Here is an 18,918-nt window from a genome sequence, read left to right as displayed (position 1 = left end):
TGGCTAATATTTTAACAATGGCCAAACCAATAACATTGTAATAATAACAAATACTTCACAAACCTATTAGCATAAAAATAATTAAAAGTTAGTGGTTTCTAAGTTTTCTCTTTGCTCTTACTAGAAACTTCCCCACCATCTTTTTGTATGCTGTGTTAACTAGAGGTGCAGAATGACAAGATTTGGGTTGGACGGACTCTGATTCAGAAAACAGCCTGCTTGAGTTCAGACTCATTTAGAGTCCACCTGATTCAACCTGGGTCCTAAATCTCCCATTGACCATCATGGGAAATCCACAAACGGCTGTAGCTTTTTGCCTGTTCAACAGAATAAAATGAAATTTGCAGCTTTAGTAGTCCCTAATAAGGGGTGTGTGCCCCCCCCCCACCCTATAAGTGCCTTTAAAGTTTGATTGGGAAAAAATGGAACTGCCAATTAGGGAAGCACAGGTTGTGTAAAAATCAGTTCCATCTGCATTTTGTGGATGGTCAGGTGCTTTTCAGTGAATGGATTGCTCATTGACAGAATTGGTTTTTCCCCAATGTCCTGAATTTGCACAAATTTGCACTTGTGCAAAGTTGCACTTGAAAAAAATGCACAAATACCCCCCCCCCCAATATGCACTCCCCAAGGTGCATTTTCATGTTTTAGCCTATGAAGGAAATGCACAATTTTGGCTGGTGTTTAATTATTGCACATATTTTTTCTATGACTAAATTTGCATAAAATTCCAGAAAGTTAAAAAAAAAAAAAAAAAAGGTCTGCAAGTCTGCGGAATCCATGTGACTCAGGCAAAGCCAATCCACTGTGGAATCCGTGGGTTGGATTCATAGAAATCCAAACTCATCTGATTCCGTTATGGATTTCTCCAACATCCCTGCGACCAATAACTTTATTTGTTGGCAGAATTGGACAAACCTTAAAGGCGTAGTTGTCTCTTCTGAGGGAATCAAGACTGCCAATTTCCATATGAATAGGTACAGGGATTTTTGTGCAAGGGCAGCCTTTGCATTTTGAGGGTACCCTAAGAAGGATACACTTATCCCCCTATATTCCTTGTGGACAATTGTTATGAAAATGACATACAGCATAGAGAGGTGGCCCTATGTAAGAAGCCGTGGCACTGGAAGGGTCATCTCATGGTCCCGTCCTTGCCCCACTCCATCTCATCTGTACCAGTCTGTCTTGTCTGACTATCACACTCCTGTACTGCTCTGTCTATACACAGCAACACCAGTCTTGCAACGAGAGAACTAACACATGATACGACTAGGCTGTTTTCTTTTCAAGGCAAGAGACACAAAAGCTGGAAGACAGCGAGCACTAGGGCTGGGGCATGCTGGAAGTTGTAGGACTTTTTCTGTCTAAACATGCATAGAATTGCACACTTTGACACTTGTTAACTTTTTGGCATTTGATAAGTTTTGCAAGTTGTTTTTGTGCGCACCCCTAGCAGACCAAACTGTGATGCACACTTAGACCTGCAAATTTAGGCAAATAAGAGATGTCATTTGATAAAAGATTTTGGGGGGGGTTAACTTATGTAGGTTTTTGTCATATTAAAGAGTTTAAAATGTTCATAGATACTAATAAAAATATATCAGTTCTGATGCACAAGATTAGACTGATGAATAAGTCCCCTCAGATCAGATGATTCTATAAACAACTACTAGTGGTTGGTGCTGGATCAAGTGCATGTTGAAATGTAGAGAATTGTTACATTTTAGTGTCTTTACAGTTTTATATTTAGTTGACTAAGGAATTATTTACATGTGAGAATTCCTCATTACCACAAGAACATAAGAACATAAAAACATAAGAAGAGCCATGCTTGATCAGACCAAGGGTCCATCTGGTCCAGCATTCTGTTCACACAGTGGCCAACCAGCTGTCGACCAGGAACCCACAAGCAGGACATGAGCACAACAGTACCCTCCCACCCATGTTCCCCAGGAACTGGTGTAGTAAGGGTGTATGAAACCCCATTTACCTGCGTCCACGGGGGATCCGCCGGGGGGGGAGGCAATCCGTTCCTCCCCCTCGGAATCCTCCCCAGCCAGCTCCTCTCCGCAGCGAGTCCTGACTTCTGGCCGTGGCCAGGCTGCGGCTGCAAATGGCGTCCCACATAGGGGACGCCATTTGTGTCCCTGCTTTGCCGTGATAGGCTATGTAAGGATTTATGTAGCCTATCACGGCCAAAGGGAGGCATGCAAATGGCATAGTGGACGCCATTGGCGTGCCTCCCTTTGGCCATGATAAAGATTTACATAGCCTATCACGAAAAGAGTAGCATGCAAATGGCATAGCTATCACGGCCAAAGGGAGGCACTCCAATGGCGTCCGCTATGCAGGATGCCATTCACGGCTGCAGCCCGGATGGCAGCCAGCAGCGGCCGGAGCTGGACCCGCTGGAGGCAGGTAGGATCTGGTCCATGCAGACTTCGTGGGGTGGTGGTGGGGATTGTTCCGTTCCGCCATGGACTCCAGGAATCCAGCCTTCACTTCTTTGGAATCCAGCCTCACTGGAGCCCATGGCGGAATTCTCCGCCATCCCTATGGTGTACATAAACTCACTGCCTCTGGTACTGTAGGTAGCACATAGCCATCAGGACTAGTAGCCATTGATAGCCTTATCCTCCATGAATTTGTCCAATCCCCTTTTAAAGCCATCCAAACTGGTGGCCATCACTACATCTTGAGGTAGCAAATTCCATAGTTTAACTATGCTCTGTGTGACGAAGTGCTTCCTTTTGAGTGAAGAAGTACTATCTTCATATGGTGGCTAAAAGGTGGGACTGGTTGGTTGAGCTCTAGCTTGGTAGGCTGGCCATCATCATAGGCTTTTGTAGTCTATAAGCCCCAGATTGAAGGTGAAAATTTGTGAGGACAATCTTGTACAGTGAGTTTTCTGAAGACACCCTTGAAATTTTTGGACATTATACCTCTGTCTGTATCCATGTCTATGTTTACTATATATATATGTCAACAAACATATGTATATGCTACAGATAATGAAAACTGTGCAACTTCAACAGGTGATATTTCAATGCCAGTACCTGAATATGAGTATTCAAGGAGATGTGCTAGCAGTAACAGATGCTGCAAAAGATTCTGTATATGATCAAGAAACTCGACAGCAACAGGAAGATGTAGTTCTTATGCAGCAAAAGAAATTCATGAGTACTACAGATTTGTCTGTGCCTGGCACTGGAATTATTGTCAAGAGCAATGCTGCCCAAATCCAATCTTTTCTTCAAATCAGTTGTTTTGAAATGCAAAGTAACATCCCATGAGATGCTGATAATCATGCTTTCCCTACTCTTCTCCTGACAAAAACTCTTCGAAGTGGCAAGACCTGCACAAGAGACTGGCTATGCTGGAACAGGGAAAAATTACCTCTGTACTGTGCTCTGTACAATGCAGTTCCTGCACTGAGCAGGGGGTTGGACTCGATGGCCTTGTAGGCCCCTTCCAACCCTACTATTCCATGATTCTATGATTCACCCTGCTTCCTTTTGAACAAAGTGCTGCTGAAAATGCATTGGTTTTCTCTGATTAGTAAGGATGGAGCACCAGAGGTTGGAAGAACTTGAAAGACTGAATGCCATCACTTGAGAGTTCAGTGTCAGACAAACAAATCTATGTTGCATGGAAATCAGCCAGTAAGGTAGCATCAGCTGAAAGTTCAGTTGAGAATTTACTCTTGACTAAACTCTCTACAGAAACCAATAACTGGGGAAAAAAATTCTTGAGCATATCCCAAGTGTCATTCTTTTTCTTTCTAAGCGGGGATTGGCTTTCTTTGGTTCCAGTCAATATATTGGTGTTTGTGCAAATAGAAACTTTCTAGGCATTGCTGAGCTCCTCAGTAAATATGACTCACTTTTATCAAATCACATTAAACGTGTTTGAGAATCGCAAGAGTGTCAAAAGCACATGCACATCCATTATCACTCCACAGGCACATAACATGAGTTTATTGAGCTATGTGGGTAACTTGTACAAACAATTCCTGATGAGATTCGAAATGCTGCTGCTTCCCTGAAAGCCTGTAGCAGGTGTGAGGGGACAGTGTTGTGTCCAGTTCCAGGGAAAAGGTGGAGCCAGTGCTGTGCCAAAATCTGTCCTCCAACTTCCTGAAAATTTTTGTCCCCCATGAAAGGGGATTCCATTTTTCCTCCTCATTCTCAGAGCATTTTATAATTTATTTTGAATTTATTTTGTTGGCGTTTTTGAGCTTACCTAATCACTGCAAGGCAGCAATGGGTGCTGGGTGTGTATTGTCTTTCTACTGCACTTCTCTCCATTGCCCTGCAGCCTCCCAAGCCACCTGCACTTCCTTATCTGAACAAGCCACATGGGAGAAATTGCTTCATGATATCTTCTTCCAGGATTTAATTGAAGTGCAGGAAGCAGAGGAGGCTACAGGCTGCCAGAGAGATGATTGTACAATGGAAGACAGGATACTAATGCACATTCTTTGGCCGCCTCAGAAAGAAGATAAGCTCAAGAACCTCGAATCCAACCCATGAGAATTTCTCCAAAATTTTCTTCTTTCAATTTCTTTTCAAAACAATTTATTTTCTGTCAAAATGAATGAGAATGGTTGAAAAACACATGCAAGAGCTGGGTTCACACAACATGCTAACCCACACTCAGGGGTTGAGTGTGGGTTGTTGTTGAACCATGGCTTGTTGTTGTACTGTGGGTTGTGTTGTCTGACTGCAGCGCGTTTTCTGCGGGATGGGTTGTTAACCATGTAGTGTGGCTTATTTATTCATTTTTTTGAACAAGCCACTTTGAGAACCCATGGTTCGTTGCTGGGTTGTTCAGAGTGGTTAACAAGCCACACTGCATGGTCAACAAGCCACTGTGTAGAAAACACTCTGAGTTCAGACAACACGATAACCTACCCTGTGGAAAATACGCTGCGTTCAGACAATATGATAGCCCATGGTTCATCAACAACCCACTGTCCAATAACAACCCACATTCAACCACTAAGTGTGGGTTGGCATGTTGTGTGCACCTGAATGGCCTCCTGACTGCTGGATCCCTGTTTAAGACCCTTCTCTCAGGCGACACTCGTTTCTGGACTGCTTCATTGCACTGCACTGTGCTAAGATCTTGCTTTTGGACTACCCTTGTTTCTGAATGGCCCCATTGTGTTTCGGACCTTGGCCTCCTCTTGACGTTGTTGTCTGGTGCTGCCCCATCCTCTCTCCAAGCACTGAGTTTTGATGATATCAAACTGTGAACCGCCCCTGGCTTTTGTGTGTGTGTGCGTGTGTGTGTGTAAAATGTTATGGTGATGTGTACTTTGCTGCCATCTCCTGTTTCATTTGTTAAGCTACCAAAGCACACTTAAATCCCCGCTGAAACTCAGAAAGCACATTTCCACAGAAAATTGATAGCTTTTGTAACATCTTAATCTGTATCTGCTTTGGCAAAAAATAGTCCTCTGGCAAATGGGCTGAGCCTTAACATTAAATTCATTTCAGACTGCATTTTTATTATTTTGTTGCCATAATAGTAATAATGATAATAATAATGATAATAATAGAGGGAAAGCAAATAGCAAGGATGTTATTGAGGGATTCCCCCAAAGTCTCCTACCCCCCCGAAACATTCACTCACACAACCCCACAGGGAGTTAAAAAGGGGGGGGGACCCCTCCATTGGTGCCAACTGAGGGTGGCTGCTGCTGCTGCTGCTGCTGCTGCTGCTGCTTCTTCTTCTTCTTCTTCTTCTTCTTCTTCTTCTTCTTCTTCTTCTTCTTCTTCTTCTTCTTCTTCCTCCTCCTCCTCCTCCTCCTCCTCCTCCTCCTCCTCCTCCTCCAGTATTTAGTTCCCATGGGTGGGGGAAAATTGGGGAAAAAGTGGCTGGGTGGGAAGGTTTAAACCTCCCCTACCCACACACAGTGGTCCCAGTCTGGATTGGGACCCTGCATGCTTACACTAAGGTTAACGAAACGGTGAGGATCCACTGCACACTTTATATTTAACGTAGTGTGTAGTTCAACCCTCTGATCATCTGGGTGTCTTGGATACATTTGCACCCAATTTCAGCTTTCGAGCTAGAGCTGTAATAACTGTTATCAAGTTGTATTATATTCATCTATTCCTCCAAGGAGCTCAAGGCAATATACGCAGTCTCCTCTTCTTCATTCTTCCCCTCCCAACAACCCTGTGAAGTGAGTGAGGCTGAGAGTTGCTGACAGTTTCGTAAGGGCATCTTCATGGCTAAGTGAGGATCTGAATGCAGGTCTTCTCTGCCCAAGGCCAGCTGTGGGCTCCCTCCATGCACACAGAACTGATCAATACGTGGAGGCTGGGGGTGGGGCCAGCAGGGGCAACCCTTTCTCCCACCCACCACAGGTACACCATACACACTTTTAACCGGCAGGCAACAAGCTTCTGGGGCTTGAGTCCAGGCAGAACAGCCACTGCGCCAGGCACTGCACAGCCTAAAACCTCCCAGAAAATATCATTGGTTTATAGCGGTGGTTCACAATGCATGGGAGCATGTGGTCCTTGGCCATTCCTGGGGCATCTCTACACCACCCTAAAATCCTACATTTAAAATGGGGATTTCTGCTTCCATTTTAAATGCAGGATCATGACGACCCCCTTTTTCACATGCTTCCTTTCCCCCCTCCCCCTTCCCCCTCCTTCTCCCCATATCTGAGTCTTCCATATCTTTCATTGATCCCTCTCCTCTTCTTGCCGCTTTTCCTCTTTTCACAGAGGAAACTCAAGCGGAACACAATGGGGCAATTGGATAGCTCATTATCCGTTATCTATTTAAAAATGTAACAAAAGGCATTTAGTGCAGGAGACACCTTGAATGATCATGGTGTCGTGTAAAGAGCCTTCAAACTTCTGTGAAGGAGTAATCTCAATCGCAAGATAAAAGCTCAGTGTGAAGGAGCCCCTGGTGTGGCCCTTGAAGCCAGCCAGACACCACTCACTTTTCCCTCAAAGACCAACAGATCCACCCACCAGCATCTTCCCCAGGTCCTGTTCCATCTCTCGGCAGGGAAAAGCTCCTATTTCCAATGAGCAGATTGGAGATAAGAGCTTTTCCCTACTGAGCATTGAAAAAGACTGCCTTTCTCAGGGCTTAGAAGGGAAAAACTCTTATGTCAGATCAACTGCTGATCAGAGATAAGAGTTTTTCCTGCCGGGGAGAAGGGGCGGAGCCTGGAGACAAAGTTGCGGAGTGATTCAGTCCTGCTTCCTTCTGAGTAGACATGCAGAGGCTTGTGTGTAGACATGCTACTCATCCTTACTTCTGATCTTTGCAATGCTGTTTGAAAATGCTGCTGATTGATTCAGTCCTGTGTATTTAGGAAAGGGAAAGGTTTTCCATCTGCTAGTGCTGGTGGAAAAACCACATGCCCTGTTAGTGGTGCTGTGTGCACATGCATATGTGCGCGCAGCTCCTGGGCCCCCAGCAAACACTGCATGCAGCCCTTGGGGCTCAAAAGGTTGCACACTGCTGGCTCACCTAAAATAGTGCCAGTCCTGAGGGCAGCTTCCCACGATCTGTTTTGTGTGGGAGAATAAAGCGTCAGGCATGTGCGTGTCGCTCATTGAATCAGAAGTGAAACTGTCGTCTGTGCAAACGAGGACTCCTGTGCAAACACAGCCTTGCAATGAAAGTAATGGAAGTGCAACGTTTGGCTTGTCAGGGATCGATGCACCGTTCAGCCTTTTCACCGAGAACCCTGCAAGCTCTCACCGAAAAAGTTCAGACCCAGTTGCCCTCTTCATGGAGAAAGGAACTTAATTTTCCAGGTTTGTTTTCACATGCGAATGGCAAACTCCAATGTGCAATTTGGATCATTTTGCATCGAAAGCTACAGCGATTCCATCCATCATGTAATTGCTACTAGGAACAGCAGGATTTAGTGTTTTGTGAATCTCATGGTTTTCATTTTTTTAAAGGATTCTCACCAGTGGAGGCTGGTGGCTCTGATGTCAGTGGGGTGGTGAATCTGCTCCAGGTTTCAGTCAGAACCAGTCAGAACTCTAAAGGAGCTATCCAAAGTGTTCTGCTCTGTACCTTGGATATGTGTTATATGTGGATATGTTTCCTGCGTGCACCTAGTTGGCTATGTGTTACTAAATTAGGTGCACGCAGGAAAGAGTCCATGGTTGCAATACTGTTCAGACTGGGAGATTTTCTACATGAGGCTGTTAATTGGCTGTTAATCAACTGTATCTACTTTTGGTTTCATCACAGAATTCAGATCCAAACACTACACAAGGAATGTTTCCTTTCCTGCTTTTCTACTACATAACCTCTGGGTGGCACTGTGGTACCCCTTCATGGATCACTGCCTTGTTGTGGCGAAGGGGCTTGCGTAACTCAGTGAAGCCATAAGCTATGCCGTGCAGGGCCACCCAAGACGGACAGGTCATGGCAGAGAGTTCTGACAAAATGTGGTCCACTGGAGAAGGAAATGGCAACCCACTCCAGTATTCTTGCCAAGAAAACCCCATGGAACGTATCACAAGGCTAAAAGAGATGACGCTGGAAGATGAGCCCCTCAGGTCGGAAGGTGTCCAATATGCTACTGGGGAAGAGCAGAGGGTATTTCCAAGTAGCGCCAGAAAGAGTGAAGCGGCTGGGCCAAAGCCGAAAGGACACTCAGCTGTGGATGTGTCTGGTGGTGAAAAGAAAATCCGATGCTGTAAAGAACAATATTGTTTAGGAACCTGGAATGTCAGATCAATGAATCAAGGTAAGCTGGAGGTGGTCAAACATGAGATGGCAAGATTGAACATCGACATCTTGGGAATCAGCGAACTCAAATGGACAGGCATGGGCGAATTTAATTCAGGTGACCATCATATCTACTATTGTGGGCAAGAATCCCTTAGAAGAAATGGAGTAGCACTCATAGTCAACAAAAGGGTGGGAAAAGCAGTACTGGGGTACAATCTTAAAAATGATAGAATGATCTCAGTACGAATCCAAGGCAAACCATTCAACATCACAGTAATTCAAGTCTATGCCCCAACCACTGAGGCCAAAGAAGCTGAGGTTGATCGGTTCTATGAAGACCTACAACACCTTCTAGAACTAACACCAAAAAAAGATGTCCTCTTCATCATAGGGGATTGGAATGCTAAAGTAGGAAGTCAAGAAATCACCGGGATAACAGGCAGGCATGGCCTTGGTGTACAAAATGAAGCAGGACAAAAGCTAATAGAGTTTTGCCAAGAGAACATGCTGATCATAGCAAACACTCTTTTCCAACAGCACAAGAGGCGACTCTACACATGGACGTCACCAGATGGTCAATATCGAAATCAGATTGATTATGTCCTTTGCAGCCAAAGATGGAGAAGCTCCATACAGTCAGTAAAAACAAGACCTGGAGCTGACTGTGGCTCAGATCATGAGCTGCTTCTTGCAAAATTTCGGCTTAAATTGAAGAACATCGGGAAAACCACTAAACCGTTCAGGTATGACCTAAATCATATCCCTGATGAATATACAGTGGAGGTGAGGAATAGATTTCAGGGATTAGACCTGATAGACAGAGTGCCTGAGGAACTATGGACGGAGGTCCGTAACATTGTTCAGGAGGCAGCAACGAAATCCATCCCAAAGAAAAAGAAATGCAAGAAAGCAAAGTGGCTGTCTGATGAGGCTTTACAAGTAGCTCACGAAAGAAGGGAAGCGAAAAGTAAGGGAGAAAGGGGAAGATATAGCCAACTGAATGCAGAGTTCCAGAGAATAGCAAGGAGAGACAAGAAGGCCTTCTTAAATGAACAATGCAAAGAAATCGAGGAAAACAACAGAATGGGAAAGACTAGAGATCTTTTCAAGAAAATTGGAGATCTCAAGGGAACGTTTTGTGCAAAGACGGGCATGATAAAGGACAAAGAAGGCAGGGACCTAACAGAAGCAGATGAGATTAAGAAGAGGTGGCAAGAATACACAGAAGAACTATACAGGAAAGATCTGAATGTCCCTGATAACCATGATAGTGCGGTCACTGAACTTGAGCCGGACATCCTAGAGAGTGAAGTCAAGTGGGCCTTAGGAAGCATTAGTAACAACAAAGCTAGTGGAGATGACAGTATTCCAGCCGAGCTATTTAAAATCCTAAAAGATGATGCTGTTAAAGTGCTGCATTCAATATGCCAACAAATCTGGAACACTCAACAGTGGCCACAAGACTGGAAAAGGTCAGTTTACATTCCAATTCCAAAGAAGGGCAACGCCAAAGAGTGTTCAAACTACCGCACAATTGCGCTCATTTCACATGCCAGCAAGGTGATGCTCAAAATCCTACAAGCTAGGCTTCAGCAGTATGTGAACCGAGAACTACCGGAAGTACAAGCTGGGTTTCGAAGAGGCAGAGGAACTAGAGATCAAATCGCCAACATTCGCTGCATCATGGAGAAAGCAAGAGAATTCCAGAAAAACGTCTATTTCTGCATCATTGACTACGCTAAAGCCTTTGATTGTGTGGATCACAACAAACTGTGGCAAATTCTTAAAGTGATGGGAGTACCAGACCACCTTACCTGTCTCCTGAGAAACCTGTATGAGGGTCAAGAAGCAACAGTCAGAACCAGACATGGAACAACCGATTGGTTCAAAATTGGGAAAGGAGTACGACAAGGCTGCATATTGTCACCCTGCTTATTTAACTTATATGCAGAGTACATCATGAGAAATGCCGGGTTGGATGAATCAGAGGTCGGAATTAAGATTGCTGGGAGAATTATCAACAACCTCCGATATGCAGACGATACCACCCTAATGGCAGAAAGCGAAGAAGATCTCAAGAGCCTCTTGTTGAGGGTGAAAGAGGAGAGTGCAAAAGCTGGTTTGAAACTCAACATTAAAAAAACGAAGATCATGGCATCTGGCCCCATCACTTCCTGGCATATAGAAGGGGAAGAAATGGAAGCAGTGACAGATTTTACTTTCTTGGGCTCCAAGATCACCGCAGACGGTGACTGTAGCCATGAAATTAAAAGACGCTTGCTCCTTGGGAGGAAAGCTATGGCAAACCTAGACAGCATAGTAAGAAGCAGAGACATCACCTTGCCGACAAAGGTCCGTCTAATCAAAGCTATGGTTTTCCCAGTAGTAATGTATGGCTGTGAGAGCTGGACGATAAGGAAGGCTGAGCGCCGAAGAATTGATGCTTTCGAACTGTGGTGCTGGAGAAGACTCTTACGAGTGCCCTGGACTGCAAGGAGGTCAAATCAGTCCATCCTAAAGGAAATCAACCCTGAGTGCTCATTGGAAGGACAGATAATGAAGCTGAAGCTCCAATATTTTGGCCACCTAATGCGAAGAGAAAACTCCCTGGAAAAGACCCTGATGCTGGGAAAGACTGAAGGCAAAAGGAGAAGGGGACGGCAGAGGATGAGATGGCTAGATAGCATCACGGATGCAATGAATATGAACTTGAGCACGCTCCGGGAGAGAGCGCAGGACAGGAAGGCCTGGCGTGCTATGGTCCATGGGGTCACGAAGAGTCGGACACGACTGAACGACTGAACAGCAACAGGCACTGTGGTATAGCAGAATAGCACAAATACAGAAAGAATACAGCAGAATAGCTCAAATACAGAGGAAATCGCACTTCCTTTTGCTTTCATAATTAAATGCCACATTTTCCCTGCTCTAAAAAAACTCACCAACAGTGCCGGTTAAACACAAAAGAGAAAGTGGAGGGTTACAACATTGTCTAAAGAAACCCAAACAACCATGACTACGGATGATGAGTGCACGATAAATGCCTCATGTAGAAAAGAGTGGGACTTACCTGTGAATTACCATGCATAGGATTGCGCTGTGATGTAGCTCGGGCATTTTGACAAACCCATCTGTTTTTCGTAATTAGTTGGAGGACTAGAACAGCTGAATGTGGATACCCTGATGTTGCTACTGGTGCATGTAGTAGTGGCGGTGTGTGTGTGTGTGTGTGTGAATGTGCCTAGATCCAGTCAGATATTCAGCAACAGCAGTCCAGCTTCTAGCTCCCTGTCCCCATAGCCCATTATATGACAAGGGTGATGTAGGTTCAGCCCCATTGCTAGATCACACTGGGGGAATCACATGGGCAGGGCTGGATGGCAATGAATGTGCAATGCTTTCATGCTTACTGCAGATTTTCATGAAATTGGCTTTGGTCCATTAGGAGCACATGAAGCAAAAAATGTGGAGTAAACACAACCTTAAAACCTGCTTTTCACAGGTCAAACTGCACTTTAATCTGCCTTACTTTGTGGCTGAATGGGTGGAGTCCCGCTAGTACAAGTGAATATCATCAATCCCATAGGTGCTGCTCAGCCAGTGAGAGAGGCTTGCTCCTGCCCCCTCCGTGCTCCACTGCTCAGGGAAGCTTAATGGAAGAGATGAGTAGTGTCGGACAGTTTTCCCTACACCTCTCCTCCTTGTATCCACCAGCTGTGCACCAGCAATGCTGGACTCCTAGGACAGACCAATGGGCAGGCAGACAGGTCCTGCATAGAGGGAAAGAGCTGGACTTGCCTCCCTCTGCTCTGGAGTCAGCAGTGGGGGCTACTTCCTTGACTGGAACTAAGCCTCCTCCTCCTCTCCATGAACACTCAAGAAAATCACACACGGGGACTATTCTGAAGGGGAGACATGAATGAATCAGAGGCTGCTATTTGTGGATGAAAAAGCAAACTGCTGCATTACTCTGAAGGGGTGACCCAGCATGATTCTGTGATTAGGGTATGCTTGTCTCCACCATGCTCCCTTACTGTACTGGCCACCCTTTCTCCTTCCCATCTATGTATTCTTTAGTTGTAGGTGAATTGCGTGACTGCAAAATAGTGGCTGGCCACCCTTTGTCCTCCCTTCTCTGTGTATTCCTTAGTTATTGGTGTATCACATGACTGTGAAGTTGCAGGTGCATCACCACTGCGAAATAGCAGCTGGTCACTGAAGGCAAAAGGAGAAGGGGACGGCAGAGGATGAGATGGCTAGATAGCATCACCGATGCAATGAATATGGACTTGAGCACGCTCCGGGAGAGAGCGGAGGACAGGAAGGCCTGGCGTGCTATGGGCCATGGGGTCACGAAGAGTCGGACACGACTGAACGACTGAACAACAACAACAACACCCTTTCTCCCCCCCCCCCAATGTACTCCTTTGCTGTAGGTGTATTCCATGACTGCGAAGTTGCAAGTGTATCATGCAACTGTGAAATAGAGGCTGGCTGCCCTTTCTCCTTCTGCTCTCTGTATTCCTTATTGTGCGCTACATATAAACTGGCTACTCCACTACTGTGAATGAAACAGGGCTACTGATATTATGAATGGGAAAAGGAGGCTACTTATTGTGAAAGCAGCCCTAGTGCAAGTGAGGGAAAAGAGGGAATGGGGGTGGGGTGGGGGGAAGGAGTGGCCCCATCCCTTGACTACCTCACTGCCAGGTCACAGAGGCACACCCAGGATTTGATGCGGAGGGACTGAGCATACCGCAGGGGAACCGCCTGGGAGCCGCTTTAAGTAAAAAAGTACGGAGTAAAAGGACTTTCAGAAAATGCAGCTTTGCAAGAGGGATGCAGCTGGTTGGCTGCGGACTGGCCACGACATCATGTGTCCCTAACAACTTTATGCCACAGCAGCATTGGAGAAAACCTCCTATGTAGATGGGCCCATGGACCCACGTGTATCACAATTCCCCATCCAACTAGGAATATATATGTATGAAACCCTGCACATCCTGTCCCTAGGATCTGAACAATTGTTTTAAAACATACAGCTCCCTCTCCTTCCCTCTGCCTCAATCACAGTGCTGATTCATGGATGTTTCCAAAGGCTAGAATACCATGGCGTAAAAAGGGATAGAACAGTGGCAGGACAGGAAAGTGTACGTTGGGAAAGAATGCAGGTTCAGATGGAAAAACGTCTACAGCAGGGAGTAGGCTACCTGATGCCTTCCAAATATTTTGGACTACAAACCCGATAATCCCCACCCATTGGCCACACTGGTTGGGGCTAATGGGAATTGTAGTACAAAAACGTGGAGGGCGTCAGGTTGCCTACTCCTGTTCTACGGGGTTAAGTGCATTTCTTGTTTCCATCCTTTTCCCCCAAACATTTATTTTGTGGACATTGCCTTCCTGGTGCATATTCATATTTGATGAAAGACATTCCTTCCAATTATGTTTGCACTGCTCAGTAAAGGAGTCTTGCAGCACAATGAGAGCAGTTCCATCCCTAAACAAAACCGACATGCCACGAAACAGCCTTCCTCAACCTGGTGCCCTCCAGATGTGTTGGGCTGGAACTCCCCTAATTCCCAGCCAGCATGGCTGAGAGTGATGGGAGCTGGAGTCCAACACATCTGGAGGGCACCAGGTTGGGGACAGCTGCCATCAGCCCAGGGATCACATTCTAGCTAGCTCTTCCTGCAGGGCACTTGATGTGGTGTGTTGAGAAAACACCACTAGGTGGAGATATTTTCTTGCCTTGCCTCCATTGGCTGAACTTAAGCTGGGAGAGTGATGAGATTTTTACTGGAAAATGTGCTGATCGCTGACATTCTGGAAGTTGAGATGAGAGAACAGAACCGTATGTATGTATCTCAGAGTATTTGAAGTATTTGCCGGAGAGAGAGAGAGAGAGAGAGAGAGAGAGACCATTAATGTAACTAAAAGCAAGTCTGTGCCAAGAAACACTGTGGCTGAGAGGAAGGAGGAAGAAGAAGGGAAGTGGTATCTAACTTGTCGCATGAAGATAAAGCACGAGGAATAAATCAAAGTCCAGATTGCCGTGCAAGTAAGCAGATATCGAAATGCACAGTGGCATGAGCCAGGCTGCATACCATGGTGAGGAGATGCTGCTACATATCTCTGTATGTGTTGACTGCTCAGGAGCCCACATTTCATACGTTACCAGACATTCTTCTTTTGTTTTGTTACAGGAGCCCTTTTCTCTTGTTCTCAGGGAGATTAAATGAGTTAAATGCAAGGGGGGGGGGAGAGAGAGAGACACTGCACCATAGCAGCAGGGGCTTTCCCCATGATCTCCACATGTGTTGGACTGCAACTCCCAGAATCTCCCAGCCAGCCATGCTGGCTGGGGGATGCTGGGAGTTATAGACCAACATATCTGAACCACACCAGGTAGGGTAGGGAAAATACTCATTGCATACAGCTACATAGGCACAGAGGATCAGGAATCCAGCCTAGAGCATTTGCCTCTATTAATAAGCAGGAAAATGGCCAAAGAATTCATACTTTGGTTGCTCTCTCTTTAGCAGGAGGATCATTCTCTCTGAGCCATATTTGAAGCAATTAGGAAACAGCTGCATCGGGCAGCAGATTTAGGGCACAATCCTATGCATGTTTAGACAGAAAAAAGGCCTACAAATCCCACCATGTTGCAGCCAGCATGGCTGGCTGAAGGGATGCTAGGAGTTGTAGGACTTTTGCCTGTCTAAGCATGCATAGGATTGCACTCTTAGTTTCCTGTTTTCAACCTCCACCTAGAAGTGGCTTTTGGGGATTAATTGTACACAGCAGCCTTTCCCAACCTGGTGCCCTCCAGGACTTCAACTCTCATCAGCTCCAGCCAGCAGTGCCAATAGCAAGGAATGTTGGAAGTTGTAGTCCAAAACATCTAGAGAACACCAGGTTGGGGAAGGAGGCTAGTTTCCATGAATACAAGAAGCGTGGAGTGCTCTTACACTACAACTAAGTTAGTTGGTCTTGGTTCTTACACAGATAGATAGATATCCAAAATACATTGAACCACGATATACTGTATTTGCCATGGACCAAATGTTCCCAGATATGCTAGAGAATCTCCGTAAGTTTGATTGGAAGAGATATGTAGAGAGCAGAAAGGAGAAGAAAACAGATGATTTTTTAAAAATAAGATCAAGAACATTCATATCAAAACATATGTACAGCAAATGAATGTTTCTCAGAATATAACATCATGTTTATTATTATTATTATTATTATTATTTATTGTTTATTTCATTTCTATACCGCCCAATAGCCGAAGCTGTCTGGGCGGTTCACAAAAATTAAAACCAAACAACAAACAACACACAATAAAACAATTTAAAATATATAGAACATTAAAACCATAATATAACAATACAACCACAATAAAACCTAGCAGCAGTACAGGAGTTTAAAATACAGATTTAAAACAGCAAAGATAAAAATTTAGAAAGCTAAAATGACTGGGAAAATAAAAAGGTCTTCACCTGGCGCCAAAAGGAGTACAATGTAGGCGCCAGGCGAACCTCACTAGGGAGCTCATTCCAGAGCTGGGGTGCCACAACAGAAAAAGCCCTCCTCCTAGTAGCCACCCGCCTCACTTCCTTTGGCAGGGGCTCACGGAGAAGGGCTGCTGCTGATGATCTTAAGGTCCGGGCAGGCACATATGGGAGGAGGCGATCCTTCAGGTAACCTGGCCCCAAGCCGTTAAGGGCTTTGAATGTTAACACCAGCACTTTGAATCGGGCCTGGAAATGGACTGGCAGCCAGTGCAGCTGGAAAAGTACTGGCATAATATGAGCTCGCAGGCCAGAAAAACTGCTTTTTCTGTTGTTAACAATCTTGCTGCCCTATTTTGGACCAGCTGAAGTTTCTGGACCGTTTTCAAAGGCAGCCCCACGTATAATGCATTGCAGTAATCCAGACGAGAAGTTATCAGAGCATGGATAACTGTAGCTAGGCTATCTCTGTCCAGATAAGGGCATAGTTGGTATACCAGCCTAAGCTGATAAAAAGTGCTCCGTGCCACTGAGTTCACCTGTGCCTCAAGTGACAGTTCTGGATCCAAGAGCACCCCCAAACTACGAACCTGATCCTTTAGGGGGAGTGCAACCCCCTCCAGAACAGGTTGAATATCACCTAGCTGGGCAGACGAACCACCCACTAACAGTACCTCCGTCTTGTCTGGATTGAGTTTCAGTTTATTAGCCCTCATCTAGTCCATTACCGTGCCCAGGCACTGGTTCAGAACAGCCACTGCCTCACCTGGTTTTGATGAGAAAGAGAGGTAGAGCTGGGTGTCATCCGCATATTGATGGCACCTCAGCCCACACCTCTGGATAACCTCCCCCAGCGGTTTCATGTAGATGTTAAACAGCATGGGGGATAAAATAGAGCCCTGTGGAACCCCATGGCACAATTGCCATGGCACAGAGCAATAATCCCCCAGCACCACCTTCTGGAATCGGCCATCCAAGTAGGAGCGGAACCACTGTAGTGCAGTGCCTCCAACTCCCAACCCAGACAACCTATCCAGAAGGATACCATGGTCGATGGTATCGAAAGCCGCTGAGAGGTCCAGGAGAATCAACAGGGTCGCACTCCCCCTGTCCCTCTCCCGGCAGAGGTCATCCCACAGGGCGACCAAGGCAGTTTCCGTTCCAAAACCAGGCCTGAAGCCCGATTGAAATGGATCTAGATAATCCGTTTCATTCAAGAGTGCCTGGAGCTGTCCTACAACCACCCGCTCAAGCATCTTGCCCAGGAAGGGGATGTTGGCCACTGGCCTATAATTGTTAACATCCTCTGGGTCCAGGTTAGGCTTTTTCAGGAGTGGTCTAATTACTGCCTCTTTTAAAGCAGCAGGCACCACTCCCTTTCTCAAGGAGGAATTTACAACCTCCTGGACCCAGCCAGACAACCCCTCCTTGTTTGATTTAATAAGCCATGAAGGGCAAGGGTCAAGCAGACAAGTGGTCGATCGGACTTGGCCAAGCACCTTGTCCGCATCCTCAGGCCTCAGTAACTGAAACTCATCCAATAAAACTGGACCAGACAGTGCTCTGAACGCCTCTACTAATGGAACTGCATTAATGGTGGTGTCCAATTCATGACGAATCTGAGCGACTTTATCCTCAAAGTGCCGCGCAAACTTGTCACAGCGTGCTACCGAGGGTTCCACCGTCTCTCTCCCTGGCCCAGAATGTAACAGGCCACGAACCACTTGGAAAAGCTCCACTGGACAACACTGAGAAGATGCAATGGTGGTGGAAAAGAACTGTCTCTTTGCCTCCCTCACCGCCACAGAGTAGGCTCGATAGTGGGCTCTTACCTGTGTTCGGTCAGACTCAGCACAAGTTTTCCTCCACCTGCGTTCTAGCCGTCTCCCCTCTTGCTTCATTGCCCTCAGCTCAGGTGTATACCAAGGAGCTGGCTGGGCTCTGCTCAGAGGAAGAGGGCGCTTGGGCGCGATCGTGTCAACCGCCTGAGTCATCTCTGCATTCCACAGAGAGACCTGGGCTTCGACAGGAGCACCAGCCATACCAGCAGGAAAATCCCCCAGAGCCCTCTGGAATCCATCGGAATCCATTAATCTCCGGGGGCGGACCATTTTAATAGGTCCCCCACCCTTGCAGAGGGGAAAGGCTGCCAGAACTCTAAACCTCAGCAGGATGTGATCTGACCACAACAAAGGGACAGATGTTAATTCCTCCACTTTCAGATCACCATCCACCTGCCCAGTCGAGAAAACCAGATCAAGCGTGTGTCCTTTTATATGCGGTGGGGCGATGACATGTTGGGACAACCCCATGGTTGTCATGGCGGCCATGAAGTCCTGAGCCGCCCCGGATACAGCGGCCTCGGCATGGAAGTTGAGATCCCCCAGGACCATCATCCTGGGGATCCTCAACACCAAGTCCGAGACCACCTCCGTCAGCTCAGGCAGGGAGTCTGATGGGCAGCGGGGTGGGTGGTACACCAACAGAATCCCTAATCTGTCCCGGGTACCGAACACAAGCTACAAACACTCAAGATCTGCACTCGAATGAGCAGGAAGCCTGGAGAGGGAGATTGAATTCCTATAGACCACGGCAACCCCCCCTCCCCGACCCTCAAGTCGGTGTTGGTGGTGCACCGAGTACCCAGGAGGGCACAGCTGGGAGAGAGTGA

This window comes from Heloderma suspectum, chromosome 1 (genome assembly GCF_057233095.1).
Source record: "Heloderma suspectum isolate Gila_16-S chromosome 1, 16-S_ref, whole genome shotgun sequence".
Lineage (NCBI taxonomy): Eukaryota > Metazoa > Chordata > Lepidosauria > Squamata > Helodermatidae > Heloderma > Heloderma suspectum.
The sequence above is the reverse complement of the archived record's forward strand: the minus strand, read 5'-3'. Positions refer to the sequence as shown.